This window comes from Diceros bicornis, chromosome 24 (assembly GCF_020826845.1).
Source record: "Diceros bicornis minor isolate mBicDic1 chromosome 24, mDicBic1.mat.cur, whole genome shotgun sequence".
In the NCBI taxonomy this organism is placed as follows: Eukaryota; Metazoa; Chordata; class Mammalia; order Perissodactyla; family Rhinocerotidae; genus Diceros; species Diceros bicornis.
This window is the reverse complement of record NC_080763.1, coordinates 8,084,002-8,099,817: the sequence shown is the minus strand read 5'-3', so window position 1 is coordinate 8,099,817 and position 15,816 is coordinate 8,084,002.

Here is a 15,816-nt window from a genome sequence, read left to right as displayed (position 1 = left end):
CCAGCAGCGGAGCGCACGCACTTAACCACTAAGCCATGGGGCCGGCCCAATAGTTTTTTGAATGGATGACAGTGGTGTGCAAAGGTAGCCAGCTGACCTGCTCCCAGCTCACCTTGTCGCCATTTGGCAGGGGACAATAGGAAACTGCTTAGACTCGGTATGTAGCTATCCATCTGCGTGATTGACCACAATAGTGCTTTTGAAACTGACCTCTTAAAGAATATTTCATGCCACATTTCATGAGTGCTCATGACACTTTGTAATAAAACTTCAAATAATGAACCGGAGCTCACCATGAGCTGAGATTATGGTGGTGTGTCACCTTTTGGGAAAGAGAAGTAATTCTCTAGAGAGTAATACCACAGCTGTGTTACGGGCAGGACATTTGGGCTGATTTATCACAGTCATTTCTGTAGAACTACATAATGAAACTTTGTTGCTTACTATGAGGTGTGGCAGGCTCCTGAACCATCAGTCACAGAATCAGTTGCTCACAGCATATTTAAACTTGTAAAGGCAGAGAAAATTGACTAAAATACTTAATAAAGATTTGAATAAACCATGCATTGAGCATAAAAGTATTTGTTTGCTGAACTAGCATCCTATTTCATTAATATTCTACTATAAATGATTTTCATGCTGTGCCTACAAATGGATGGACAAAAATGTAAGTTTTCTGGTTTCCCCACATTCATACCTCAGGCCAAGGTCAGGTTTGGAATAGAACTTAAGAACTTGGATTTTTTTATGTTGTTGCCAAGATGAGAGAGTGAGTCTTTTTTGTCTTTTCTGGTATTTTCTTCTGTTAGTTTCAAACAGAAAAGTTTGATATTTTATTCTGATAGAATGAAAATAGAAATGGTTGTATTGACCTGATTTTTAAAAAATAGGTTCAAAATACAAGGATTTAAGAGTGTGAGTTACAGTTCTACTACTCTAAGCTCTTGTTTACATTTCAAGGCAATGATGGAAGGAACATTATTACTTAGATATCTGATCCATGAGTAGCAACATTATGATTTTGTCGAGGCATCAGTAAAAAATAATAATGCTAAAGAAAAGCCATTCTTGGGGAACTTTTGATAAATTACAGATTGTTTTTACAGAAAATTCCTCTTTTATTAACAATAGCTATGATTTCTTGATTATCTAGTACAGGCCAGCACAGTGCTAAGTATTTTCTCGTTTAATCCTCACGAATCCTCATTAGTCAACAAACGAAAAACAATTCTTGCTCAGAGAGCTTAAGTAACTTGTATAAGGTGATACTGCCTGTATGTGACAAAACCTGGAATTACTTTTCCTATTGCCCCACACTGCCTTTTGAGAAAAATGACAGCTAAAGTATTAATGTGGACATCAGGCACGCCTAAAGGGAAAAAAAAAATCCAAAGCCAAAACATTTAAATAAATGTGACAAGATACATCTAAAATTAAACAGTGCATTGAAGGGTGTGATGCGTTCAGCTGCAGAGAAACTATTCCAGACAGTCTAGATTACGTCTCTAATCAATATGCTCAGTGAGGGAAAGATATTCCATTTTCTGAAAAAGATCCCACACATTTTAGCTGCAAATAGTAAATTAGTCATTTCATAACCAAAAGGGGAGAGTAATCCTTTAATATCCATATGGCATATGTTTTCCGAGCTTATTTTTGCACTCCCTTCCGTCCTTTCAATCCCAGCCAGATAAGGTCTCTTGGCAGTGTGAAGTGATATTACGGTGTGTATTCCATCAGGATGCGCACGGAGGCCCTCTTCTCCAAGTCCTTACCCGACAGAGGTTGTTTTGCCATCTGGGCTTACTGCGTTAAGTTATAAATTCAAAAAATAAGAACAATGACCAGAAATTTCACATTAGGCAATTATTGTTAAAATATTTTAGATGGGATCGTGGTAACGTGGTTACGTTATTCCAAAAAAATTCTCTTGTAGAGTTGCATAATGAAATACTTATGGATAAAATTATATGATGCCTGAGATTTGCTTCAAAATAATATGGGGGGGACATATTTAATTTGTGGGTGGGGAGGATTAGTCATGTGTTGATGGGTGCTGGGTCTGGGCCATGGCTGCTTGGGGGTGGGTTTACACTGGTCCGTATACTTTTGTGTATTAAAAAGTAAAAGTTAAAAAAAAACCTAAAAAAATAACAAGATTGAATCACTTCTTGGGATGTATATTCATTTTATGATAATTCTTACCTTCAAGTACACCGTTTAGGCTGTACACACAGTTCTCAAAGTATGCTCTGAGAGGGTTGCGTATCTTCCGTGGACGTCAGCGCATGTAGTGCAATATTTCAGGATAGCACTTTTGTTCTATTTTGGGATAAGATATTTTGATGTAATTTTTCTCATTGGGGTTCCTCAGAATAGCATCATTCTTCCTGTTATTTCCTGGAGGTTTTATTGTCGTGGTCATTGTTGTCATTGTTATTCCTGTTTTGTGGTACTGTTGTTTTGTAGTGGCGACAGTTTGGGATTGTGTGAGGTCTACATCCTGTGGAGCATGGCAGGTATACATCCTGTCGCCTTTGTTTGTGGTTTGGAAGTATTTGAGAGTTATTGGCCTAGTGATTGGGTTTCATCATGTCTTTATCCTCATCAGTCTATAAAAATTGGCAAAGCCTAGATTCACGCCCTCAGGGAAGATGATATGCCATACTGTCTAAAGTTGTCAATAGGCGTGTTGAAAGAATGAAGAGAAAACTGTCAGTTTATGCTCTGTCATTGAGGGGCAAAGGTGGAAGCAAAAGCAAAGTGGCAAGTGTCTGTCACCCAGGGATTAGATAAATAAAATGTGGGACAGCCATGCCGTGGAATACTATTCAGCAATGAAAACGAACGACCAGGACATGCTACAACAGGGATGAACCTAAAAGTCATTAGGCTGGGTGAAAGAAGCCCACCAAAAGACCACACATTGTGTGATTTACTTTATATTAAATATCTAGAAAAGGCAAGTCTATAGAGATAAAAAAATAGATTACTAGTTGCCTGGGGCCCGGGGTGGGAACAGGGATTAACTGTAAATGGGCTTTAGGTATTTTGTTGGGGTAAAGGAAATATTCTAAAACTGGACTGTGGTGATGTTTGCATAATTTGATAAATTACTAAAAATCATTTAAGCGTATACTTAAAACTGGTAAATTTTATGTCATGTAAATTATACCTCAACAAAGCAGCATGAAGGACTTGGTTTTCACTCTGCTTTTTTTTTTTTTTTTTGGTGAGGAAGCTCAGCCCTGAGCTAACATCCATGCTAATCCTCCTCTTTTTGCTGAGGAAGACCGGCTCTGAGCTAACGTCTATTGCCAATCCTCCTCCTTTTTTTTCCCCAAAGCCCCAGTAGATAGTTGTATGTCATAGTTGCACATCCTTCTAGTTGCTGTATGTGGGACGCGGCCTCAGCATGGCCGGAGAAGCGGTGCGTTGGTGCGCGCCTGGGATCCGAACCTGGGCCACCAGTAGCGGAGCTCGTGCACTTAACCGCTAAACCACGGGGCTGGCCCTCGCTCTGCTTTTGATGTTGCTGAACATGTGAGATGTGGCAGTTGCCAAAGCTGTGGAATGGGACAAGATTTGCCCGTCACCTCTTACAACATTATGAATACCTACTCTCCATCTGATTTGGAACTGCAGCACCAAGAAGCTTTGTATCAAAAATTACAGTGGGTGGTGGATGTCTCTTAGAAATACATCTGCATGGCTTTCTTCTTATCGCAGGGGAAGAAGCTTCCCTTCTTTTATCCATAGCTAGTCCCTCCAGTTGGGCTCTGGACCTCATTCCCCCACCTCCTCAGTGGCCATGCTTCCTCAATTCCCTGCCTTCTTCTCTTTCCCATCAGCATCTTTCCAAAAAAGAAAATCCTCCCTCAACCTATCTACTCCTCTAGCAATCACCCTACTTCTTCCTTTCCCTTCCTCTCCCCTCCTCTCCCATCTCTTCACTTCCCCTCCCTTCTCTTCCATTCTCTTCGCTTTCCCTCTCTTTCCTTCCCTTCCCTTCCTTTTCCGTTTCTTCTCTTCCCTTCCCTTTCTTAACCCATTACAGTCTAGATTTTGCCACTTAACCGGGATTGCTCTTGCTTAACACATCAGTGACTTTGTTTGCTAAATCCAATGGACACATCTCAGTTTTTAACCTACATAACTTGTCTGTAAGTTTTCAAACTGTTGACTCCTCTCTCCTTGAAACTTTCTTTTCCCTTACCTTCTGCAATAATGCCTATTTTGGTTTATGACATATTTTATGGATATTTCTTTGGAGTTTTCTATTCTATCTGCCCCTTCATGTATATTCTCTACCATTTTATATATTGGCTCACTTCTCTTCTCACTTCTACACACTCTCCCTTAGTCATCTCATTCTTTTCAACAGCTTCATTTACCATCTTATACTCATGCCCACCCACCCACTCTCCAACAATCTGTACCTTCAGCTCAGATCTATTGCCTGAGTTTAAAACTAACAATATTATCCAACTACCTACTGATCAGTTCTTTGTGGATGTCTCAAAATTGTCTTAAACTCAACTTGTCCAAATCTTTTTTTTTAATAATTTTATTTATTTATTTTTCCCCCAAAGCCCCAGTAGATAGTTGTATGTCATAGTTGCACATCCTTCTAGTTGCTGTATGTGGGATGTGGCCTCAGCAGGGCCGGAGAAGCGGTGCATCGGTGTGCGACCAGGATCCGAACCCGGGCCGCCAGCAGCGGAGCGCACACACTTAACCGCTAAGCCACGGGGCTGGCCCATCAACTTGTCCAAATCTTAACTATATGTAATCCCTTGAAAAGTTGCCCCATATCCTACAATTTCTTATCATTCTGAAAGACCTCCTTCCAGGACCCCAAACTGGACACCTGAAATAGTCATTCTCAACTCCTCCCTCCCTCTTACTTCCTATATTCAATCAGTCATGATGTCTTATGATTTCTCCTTCTTGTATATCTCAGGTCTGTTACTTCCTCTCTGTCCTTACTACTACTTCATTAGTTCAGACTTTCATCATCTTTCTCACTCTCTAACTTTGCTTGTATAAGAACACAACATGGTAGCCACAGAAGGATTCAGTAGGTTTTTTTGCACTGCCACTTGGGTCTTTATTATCAGTAAATCCGTGAGAGGGAAACTCGGTGAATACTGTCTCTTCACAGAGTTCAGGGGTCAGACAGCCACAGGACTTGAAGATGGCATCAGAGATGCCTTTAGCAAAGTTCCCCAAGTGGCAGTACAGCTCCTAGCAGAAGTATAGCAGTTATCCATGTTAGTCATCAGCAGTGTTTTAGGCACAAGAGCAGAGACATAATGTCAGTTCGTTTAGGGGTAAGAGTAAGATACACCCCTAATAAGACCCAGCACCCTATCACCTTGCAAAGAGAGTATCACCTGGCAAGAATGAAGTGCTTATTGATCTTGTTCTCCCTATAGTAGCCTCATCTCACAGGAATTAAGGTAGCTTAGTCAGAGTGATGGCACCATGGATGGCACTTTGGCTTTCTTAGTGCATTTGTACTGCCAGATCAACCCAGTGGCCACAAGCACCTTCCGCTTGGGTCACTGACTGCCCTGGGTCTGTTTCAGAGTGGACAAGATCTTCAGGGTCTTGAGAGAGTGCCCTAGGAAGGAGTAAAAAATCTCAGACTCCTTGATGGACAGGGAGAAGAGATCTCCAGGGAAGTAACCTCCATGGCCTTGACGAGTTTGTATATCAAGTACTACTCCTGTCTTAGGCCTTGCTTCCAAGAGCCTGGCCATCACTGCCGAAGGCTTCCATAAACTGCCTCAGCCTCCTACTCCAAGTCCTTCCCAAGGCCTCAGGGCCCAACCAAAGGACTGGTGTCCTCATCTACCATTTGGTGTGCTCTTTAAAAAACAAAAGCACTCATAATCTCTGTCCGATGTTATTGCAATGTCTCTTCACTAATATTCCTGCCTTAAATATTGTCCTGTTCCATCACATTTCTCACTTAGTTTTATTTCTTCACACTGTTGCCTAAGAGATCTTTCTAAAACCCAACCCTGATCATGTCATCTTCCTGCTTAAAACCTGTTAATCATTAGGACAAATTCCAGATTACTTTGTATGGCAAACAAATCCCTCGGGACCCGACCCCTGCTCATCTCTCCCTGGCCTTGTCTCCCCACCATTCCCCTCTTAGAACTCTGCTGACCATCCTGAACTATGAGCACTTCCCTAATTGTGCTGTATTTTTTCAGTTCACTGCTGTGACTTTGTATACTGCTCCCTCTCCCTATCTTGACTGCCTTCATCCTTCAGGACTTAATTCAGACATTCCCTTTGCTGGGAAGTCTTCCCTGGCCTTCCAGTTTGTACTAGGTACCCTTCCTTTGGGTTCCCTTAGCCTTCTGTACAAAACTTTTATTACATTATCTTGTCATTTTCCTTTTTTCTTGTTTATCTACCCTTGGACTACAAAATCTTTGGGTCTGGGGATGGTGTTTTAACTTTGTATTCCCAGAGCTGAACATATAAAGTATTCAATAAATGTTTTTTAAAATGAATTAATGATGCATAGAACAATGAATGAGTGAAGGATATAATGAATGAATAAAACAGAGCCCGTAATTTTTTCCCTTCATTTATAATAGGTCAAGAAGACAAGCCAATGTACCTTCAGAGGAGAGGTCCAGACTTGTTGCTCTAAATGACTCCTGCACAGTAAAATGCCTGCAGAGAAGGAACTGACATTGAGGTTTATCCTATAAACTCTAAGGGAGCAAGTTCCCTTGATCCTTTCTTTGTTTTGACCTTTAATATGACTGCTGTCAGCTGGTTTGTAAAAACAATTAGCATCTAGTTTCAGACTTTCCAGAGATAAACGCTTTGATTTTTGGATCACTGTTCCGTCTTGCATATGAGAGAAGGCAATCAAGAAGAAAACTAACAAGTGGGTTATCTCATCGGATATTATATTGACTAATGCTACACACTTCTTCCCGGCTGTAGTCTTCTTTCACACTTACCCATCACTGTACACCACTGTGCAAATATATCATTAAGCATATCATCCTTGGGTAGCACTTTTTTCTAATTATATCAGTTAATTATGATTCAGTGTTTGTTTCTAGTTTGGTAAACAGAACATGAAAAATGTCACACTAAATTAAGTTGGGAGAGGTTTTGCTTTTAACATATAAATTACTGGTTTTTTTCCCCCAACTGTAATTTAATTTTTCTGGAAAAGTTCAAACATGCTTTGTAGTTTTTGACAATATTCAAGCATTTTAAGTACATAGGGTAAAAGCAATTCTTAAGTTTTTTTCTTGGCAAAACATTCATATTGTACAGAAATATATCAAGCAAAATGTGCCCTTTCGCACACACACACATACATATATATATATCTATATATACACACATTATTTTACATTGTGATCTTTGGTTCTAAAACTTTTTTTTCACTTAATATACCTTAGAAATCTAATTAAGTCTATAGATATACTCTCTCCTCTCTCTTTTTAACAGTTATAGTTTTAATAATTTTCCATGGATGTATCTCTTTTTCTTTTTTTTAGCAGAGCTCTTTTGGTGACTTTTGGGTTATTTTTAGTTTTCCACTATTATTGGAAGCTACAATGAATATCGAAAAATATATAATCTTTGTGTGCTTGTGCAAGTATATCTATAGGATAAATTCTTAGAAGTGGAATTGCCAGGTCAGAGGATATAAATATATGTATATATTTTTTATATATCTATAATGCAGCCCCAAAAAGTGTACTGATTTACACTCGCACCAGTAGTAAATAAGAGTGCCCATCTCTTCACCTTCTCAAGCACAGATTTTCATCAGTTTTTTTTAGTCTTTGCTCATTTGATAGGTGGAAAATGGTATCGCATTATTATTTTAATGTCAGTTTCCATAACTGTGACAGGGGTGAATGCTTTTCCATGTGGTTGGTTTATATTGCCTAATTATGTTCGTTGTCCATTATTCCGCTGAGTTGATTGTCTTCTTATTGGTGGCAACACCAGAATTTCTGTGTAGAAAGAGCTTAAGGTAAGCAACCTTGCTGGAGAGGTTAAAGCTGAGGCTCTGCCTTGACAATTGTGGTTGCACAGCACTCTACACAGACTGAGGAAAGGGCGCGTGGCCCGACTGTCCTTGTCAGAGAACGGAGGGCAGGTCCCAGAAACAGCCTCCCCATCTCCCAGCCCCTCCTTGATGTCGCCACTGCTTTTATTTTTATAAGACCTCTTTGTGTATTAAATAAATAAGTCCTTTATATGCCGTGTTTGTTGCAAATATTTTTCCTAGTTCTTCTTTCAACTCTATTTAAAGCAATTTTTACCCTTTAGAATTTTATTTTTTTATATGAACTATTTTATGGCTTCTGGAATAACTGTCATATTTAAAAACTTCCATAATGCAAGACTATAAAAAATTTTACTCATTTTTTTCTGGTACATTTATGGTGTCATATATTTATGTTTAATTTCTGATCCACCTGGGATATATTTTTGGCAAGAAAGAATACAGAGTTCCAGCTTTTTAAAATCATAGTTAGCTGGTTGTCCCACGTAGTTACAATTTTTAAAAATGTTACTTTTGAAATTCTATCAGGATCTAACTAGAGGAAAATAAACACTTGAGCTTCCTTTTGTTGTAATTACTCAGAACTTGTTTCTGTTTTGCTTTTCGATATTTCAATAAAGACACTCTTTTCCCAATATTTATTCTAGTTCAGAATACACCTTAACACAAATTAAATGTTGTTAAAATAACGTGATCTCAAGGGAAAACAAAATACAAAATGGCTACATACATACATAAGGCGTAGTTCAACATGAACTTGACTTTATTGTCACCAACACAAGACAATTCTTTGAGAGCAAGTTCCATTATTTTTTGTTTATCACTCAGCAAACTTGGCCCAAGAAATCTATTATCTAACTGGTAGGATGTGTTATGATATATTTAGGTGATTTCTTATTGCCTTCTTTTTAAAAATTAAGAAAAATTGTTTATTAGAGTATACAGTTCTTAAAGGCAGGGAATATGTTTTATTCAGCATCATAGTGATACTAAATAAATAATTTTTGAATAAATAGATGCATGTCAAGCTGTAGAGTATATATCTTAAAAGGTATATTTGTGATCATTAAAATTTGGGATTTAGAATTTTTAAAAAGTTAAATAGGTTTCAATCTGTGATTGGGGATTTTTTTGTATTTTTTTTTTCTTCTTTAATTAAAGAAGAGGAAACCTAAGTCTTATTCATGTCCAAAGTTTATCTACTGAGTATATTTTAGTTCAAAATATGTTGAGTCAAAAGATAATATTGTACTTGCATACAAAAGAACCCAGCTAGAAGACTGTTCTCATTTGTTAAAAGCATCACGAGTAAGATAGATTAGTCAAGCCAGCCCTCTCCTCTGCTAAGTCTTGGGAGTTAACAACCCAGGACATTAACAGATAAGGCTCTGCTTCTGTACCTAAGTCCTTGAGGCAGACGGACCATGACAATGGTGTACAGAAGTGGGAGGAATGAGTTGGAAGAAAACAGTATAAAACAGTATAACAGGTCTGAGCCCTGATCACCTGAAGGGCTGAGCTAGCATTACATATTCCCCATATAATGATGCCCTAAGACTTTACCGGACTCCTCTGTTCCTCTCCCGACTGGGAAGATGGGGCAAATCCGTGCCTTCCTTTAGGATGCTTCATCAGCATCACTGTTTTAAGCCACATCTAACCCTGGGGAAAGCACGACTTGGTGATCTTCTATTCTGGGGCCAGGTGCAGGAAATTGGGTACTGGTTAATTGGTGTCATTTTTATATTTCCTCTTTCATCCACACACAATAAATAGAACTTCTTTTCTCTCTTCTTTTTAGGCGCATGATTTTTTTTTTTTTTGGTGAGAAACAGCAGCCCTGAGCTAACATCTATTACCAATCCTCCTCTTTTTGCTGAGGAAGACTGGCTCTGGGCTAACATCTGTGCCCATCTTCCTCCACTTTATATGGGACGCGGCCACAGCGTGGCCTGACAAGCGGTGCGTTGGTGTGTGCCTGGGGTCAGAACCCCGGCCGCCAGCAGCGGAGCGCGTGCACATAACCGCTATTTCAGGGGGCCGGCTCCTTTAGGCGCATGATTTTAAGGAGTGCTTAATTCAGTTTGATCAGGTGAGTGGGCTCGGGAAACTAAAACAGGCTGTAATTTTTTTTTTATCTCAGCCCACAGAAGTCATTCTGAACAAAAACAACCTTAGTTTCAGCAAAATGTAGGCAGTAATTAAGGTGAAGATGTGGGCTTTTTGCTTAAACTATTAAGAGAGTTTCTTTGATTTTCCTCACTAGTGGAGCACCAGGATGAGAGAACAATGTGGTAAGATTTTTGAGCTCTCAGTTTCTGAAAAAAGCTTCTCAGGGACATAAAAAAATCATTCTTATTAAGTACCAACAGTTGTTTGTGTGTTGACGTGTATTTGTTGATCTTTATGTATATATGGAAAATATATTTTTCTTTATTTAAAAAAATATCTTTTCTTACCACTCCCTCTCCATTATCATACAATAGAAAATTGTTCCTCTATCGTTAATTACCACTCCTAGGTTTTTTTCTTGTTAATGTCTTTTGTGATTTTATTTTTAATTACAAAATGAATACATGCTCTCAATAAAATATTCAAACAATACAGAAATGTATAAAGTAAAATTTTAAATCCTCCTTTTCTCCACTCAGTTCTACTCCTTAGAAGTGGCCACTGATAGATAGTGGGGTGTCCTTTCAGATATGTGTGTAAAAACATTTTAAATAAAAATCATTATACCAGCCCTGAGCTAACATCCAATGCCAATCCTCCTCTTTTTTTTGCTGAGGAAGACTGGCCCTGGGCTAACATCCATGCCCATCTTCCTCTACTTTATATGGGACGCCGCCAGAGCATGGCTTGCCAAGCGGTGCGTCCATGCGCCCCCGGGATCCAAACCGGCGAACCCCGGGTCACTGCAGCGGAGTGCGCACTTAACCAATTGCGTCACCCGGCCGGCCCTTACCAATTTTATTTTGTGATTTTTCTCTCTTTCTGTATAACCTCCTCTCTGTCTGTATATAGTATTTTTTCTTTTTTTGAGGAAGATTAGCCCTGAGCTAACATCCGATGCCAATCCTCCTCTTTTTTTGCTGAGGAAGATTGGCCCTGGGCTAACAACTGTGCCCATCTTCCTCTATTTTATATGGGATGCTGCTACAGCACGTCTTGACAAGCGGTGCATCAGTGTGTGCTGGGGATATGAACCTGTGAACCCCAGGCCACCAAAGCGGAGCATGAGCACTTAACCGCTATGCCACCAGGCCGGCCCCCCTGTACCCTGCAACATTGCTGTAGTTGTTGATTATTTCTAATAATTTTCCGATGGATTCTTTAAAGTTTTCTATATATAAAATCATGTCATCTGCAAACAGCGAGAGTTTCACTTCTTCCTTGCCAACTTGGATACCTTCTATTCCTTTTTCTTGCCTAATTGCTCTGGCCAAAATCTCCAGTACTATGTTGAATAAGAATGGTGAGAGCGGGTACCCTTGTCTTGTTCCCATTCTCAGAGGGATGGCTTTCAGTTTTTCCTTGTTGAGTATGATGTTGGCTGTGGGTTGTCATATATGGCCTTTATTATGTTGAGGTACTTTCCTTCTATTCCCATTTTACTGGGAGTTTTTATCATAAATGGATGTTGGATCTTGTCAAATGCTTTATCTGCCTCTATTGAGATGATCATGTGGTTTTTATTCCTCATTTTGTTAATGTGGTGAGTATCACATTGATTGATTAGCGGATGTTGAACCATCCCTGTGTCCCTGGTATAAATCCCACTTGATCATAGTGTATGATCTTTTTAATGTATTGCTGTATTTGGTTTGCCAATATTTTGTTGAGGATTTTTCATCTATGTTCATCAGTGATACTGGCCTGTAGTTTTCCTTCTTTGTGTTGTCCTTATCTGGCTTTGGGATCAGGGTGATGTTGGCCTCGTAAAATGTATTAGGAAGAGTAACACTGATGTTTTTAACAAACTCCCCCCAAGTGAGTCTGAGGCAAAAATAGTGAAAAGAGTTTGGCTTCTGCTATTCCCTGGAAAGCCCCTGACTGCAAGGGCTTCAAATCTTTGCCATTTTAATGTCAAGCCTAAGTTTCTGCTCTCACAGTCTGTCCTGTCTCATAGCGAGGGCTCTGGACTTCTGTCTGCGCTCCTGAGCCTGGGGACCAATCAGAGGGTCAGTCTTCTGCTGACTTGGCACCAGGTCACAGTGTCTCAGCACCAGGTCCCAGCTGTTCCTCCTGATCTGATCTTGTCACCCTGCTCCAACCTTGCTCCCATTTTCTAGCCCAGTTTTGATAATTGGGTCTTTGTTTTGTCATCAACCCCTTGTCCTTTTCTCAGGGGAAACTGTCCCTAAATCTTGGTCTCAGGACAAAGGTTTTCCTGTCTTGGCTCAGGTTTTTTTTGTTTTTCTTTCTATTGAAAGCACTCACCTTCAGCACTTTGTAAGCCCTACTCTATCCCCCAATCCCTCCCCCAATACACATACTTCCCTTTAAACTCTCTTTCTTCTCCACTTGATCTCCAGGTATTTGGCACCTTCCTTAGGTCCCCACTTCTGGCTCCATTTACCTTTCCATGAACATTGCATCCTGCAGGTCTATCGGAGCAAGCTGCAGGCCTGCTGTGGAGGCTGCCCCAACATACTGGCACCCAGCCTTAGCCTTAGTCTCCAGGACCTGCTTTCTCTTGGATTCCCTGGTCCTGGGCCCTGCCCAGATGCCTGTCGGAATACCCCGTCATCTCCACTGCTTCCTGCTGCCCTCAGAGGGGAAGGGAGAAGGAACTAACAGTTATGGGCCTCTTCAATGTTGTGGGTGCTGTGCAAGGTATGCAGATGGTATTTAATATAATAGATCATTTTAACTTTTCTTTTGGATAAGAATATGACACAGAGAGGTAAGGTAACTCGCCCAAGGTAAATGGTACATGGCAAGACTAGGATGTGAACTGAATTGGCTCTGAAGTTTCTGCTTTCTGGCCTTCTCATGCAGGTCTGGACTGTGCTGCAGGGGTGCAGGTGGCAGTGGCATGACGGGTTTCTGTCCCAGGTCAGGCACTGGTGGCAGACACCGGGCACTTTTCCTGGTTGGCCGAGTATTGCCATGTGTTCAGGGCCGGCATGAAGTATCTTTTCCCACGCTCTTTACATTCTTGTTCATTGCTAATTCAATCTGTGGACGAAAAAGTTAAAAGCATGTTTTTTAGGTTGCATATTCATAGTGACTAAACTCCTAAAAGCACTGAAGTATCTAAAAAAAGGCTGGGGAGTATACAGTGATGACCTGCAATCTATAACTATTGACCAGCAACATTTTCTATATCTTCAGCAAATTAGACCTGCTTTGATCTCATCTTCAACAGTAACCCACTTATCACCTGCTCGATATACATATCGACCAAGAAAGGAACCCCTAGAAGTGAATTCCTCAGTTGTCCTATGTAGAGTGCTACCCCAGAAAACAACTGGCTCATTGCCAACATACCCATAGCATAGCGGAACTTTTTGAATTTTTCCACAGGGAAAGGAGCCTCTATAGGATTCTGATGATCTTGTTACCTCTTCATGCTTGTCTGGTCTTATACAAACTTTTCCTGGATTGCTTCATGGAGAGGGCAAATGCAGTCCCCATCCCAGCAGAATTTAAACACAAATCACACGTGTAACTACTATAAGGAGGCAAATTTTAGTTCCAAATAGAATTTAATCAGCTTCTGTTATTAAAACTAAACTCATTCTAGACACCCAATCGTAAACCTTAGAATGATTGTTTAATTATTCTTTTTCTCTCCCAAGTCCAGTCAGTCACCATATTCACCTGTCCTTCCCCTTCTCCAACCACTTGCTCAAAAACCTTCCCACTTGCCTCGTGGTTAAGGACAAATGTTTTGGCTGGACGTTCAAGGCAGCCACAATCCAGTCTCCACTTCTCTCTCCAGCCTTGTTTCCCATGACTCCCCTATATGAATTACGGTACCAGAACATGCACATTCTCACTCCTGTGCCTAGTTCATTCCATTCCCCCAACCTGAGTACCCCACCCTCGGAACCCTGAGTCCTAATTTTCCTGTCATGCTGGCTCAAGCCCCACTTCTCTGTGGAAAATTTACCAATCACTTCAGCACACAGTTCTCTCTGCTTTCTCTCCTTCTCCTTTGTCACGTAAGTCACATACACATTCTAAGCACTGTGACACCTAGTAAGTGTTCAGCAGAGTGGGCAAGAGGATGGGCTCTTGAGCCAGACTGCCTGAGTTGGAATCCCAGCTCTGCTGCTTGCTTGCTGTGTGCCCTTTGACACTTACTTAACCTCTCTGAGTCTCCATTTCCTCATCTGTGAAATAAGGGTAATAACTGTACCTCATAGGGTTGTTAGATACAAAGGTATTTATCCTTTTATGAGGCTCTCTCATCTTCTTCACCCAATGTTTGCTTTTTGAAGGTACGTATTGGCTACTTATGCCACTCATCCCGACCACCTCAGAGAGAGTTCCGGTTCAAGGGCAAGGGTACATTACAGAGAAATACACGACTGAGAAAAGCACCATCTTCCAAATGTCAATTGTGGCATAGCACCGATGGAAAAAAGTCCAGAAGGAGTGGAAACAACACTTGGCCCTGGACTAGAGGTGGGAAATGGGGAGGGGGGATGTCAGCAATACTCCTGGAGGAGAGGGACTTTCAGATCCTTAGAGAGGAGGGATGAAAGGATGTTGGCCAGTGGATCTAAGGTCCTTTCCTTTGGAAAGGGAGTGCCTTCGGCCCCCTGGAGGGCCCTCTGATTCCAGAGTGCTAGAGAAACTAGCGCTCAGAGCTGAGGAGGCAGGACTGGTGGCTGCTCATGATGGGCTTGAGCTCAAGGGAGCAAAGGAGAAGAGACCACAGTTATCCTTTTGGGGTGCCCAGCCCTGCTCACTGGTCTTGGAAAGGAGACAAAATTTCCACCTGGTAATGCAGACTGTGAATTTGACTGGTGTGTTCCTTGGGCTGAGTCACTTAGGGTGCTGTGCTGTGCAGGGGAGCCAGTGGTGTCAGTGGTCTGTGTATGTGTGTGTGTGACGAGATTGATGGGGCAGCTGCATATGACAGGCTGTGTGTATGTGGGAGGCATTCAGACTGGGGAATGGTACAAGCTGGGAGGAACACAGGCCAGAGGCTTCCACGCTGTGGGGTGATGCAGGCTGTGAGATGACGAGCCAGGGAGATACACCCTGGGGAGATTCAGGCTGGGCGATTAAACTGAGCGGATACAAATTGGGGAGACACAGGCTGGGCAGGGTTGTGTTAGTTTCTATTGCTGTGTAACAAATTATCAAAAATTTAGTGGCTTAAAACAACACACATTTATTAGTCCGCAGTTCTGTAGGTCAGAAGACCAGGCACGGTGTGGCTGGGCTGTGTTACTTTCTGGACCTCAAGGTCCTCTTTCAAGCTCACGTGGTTGTTGGAAGAATTCAGTTCCTTGTGGTTCTAGCACTGAGGCTCCTATTTCCTTCCTGGCTGTTGGCAGAGACCACTCTCAGCAGCTAGAGGACACCTGTGGTTCCTTGCTTGACACGTGGTCCCCCCATATGCCCTCTCATGCTTCACATCTCTCTGACTTCTCTGTATCCAACCTCAGATTCGGATTTAAAGGGCTCATGTGAATGATCAGGCCCTCCCAGATAACCTCTCTATTTTAAAGTCGACTGATTTGGGAACTTAATTACATCTGCAAAATCCCTTCACAGCAGCACTTAGG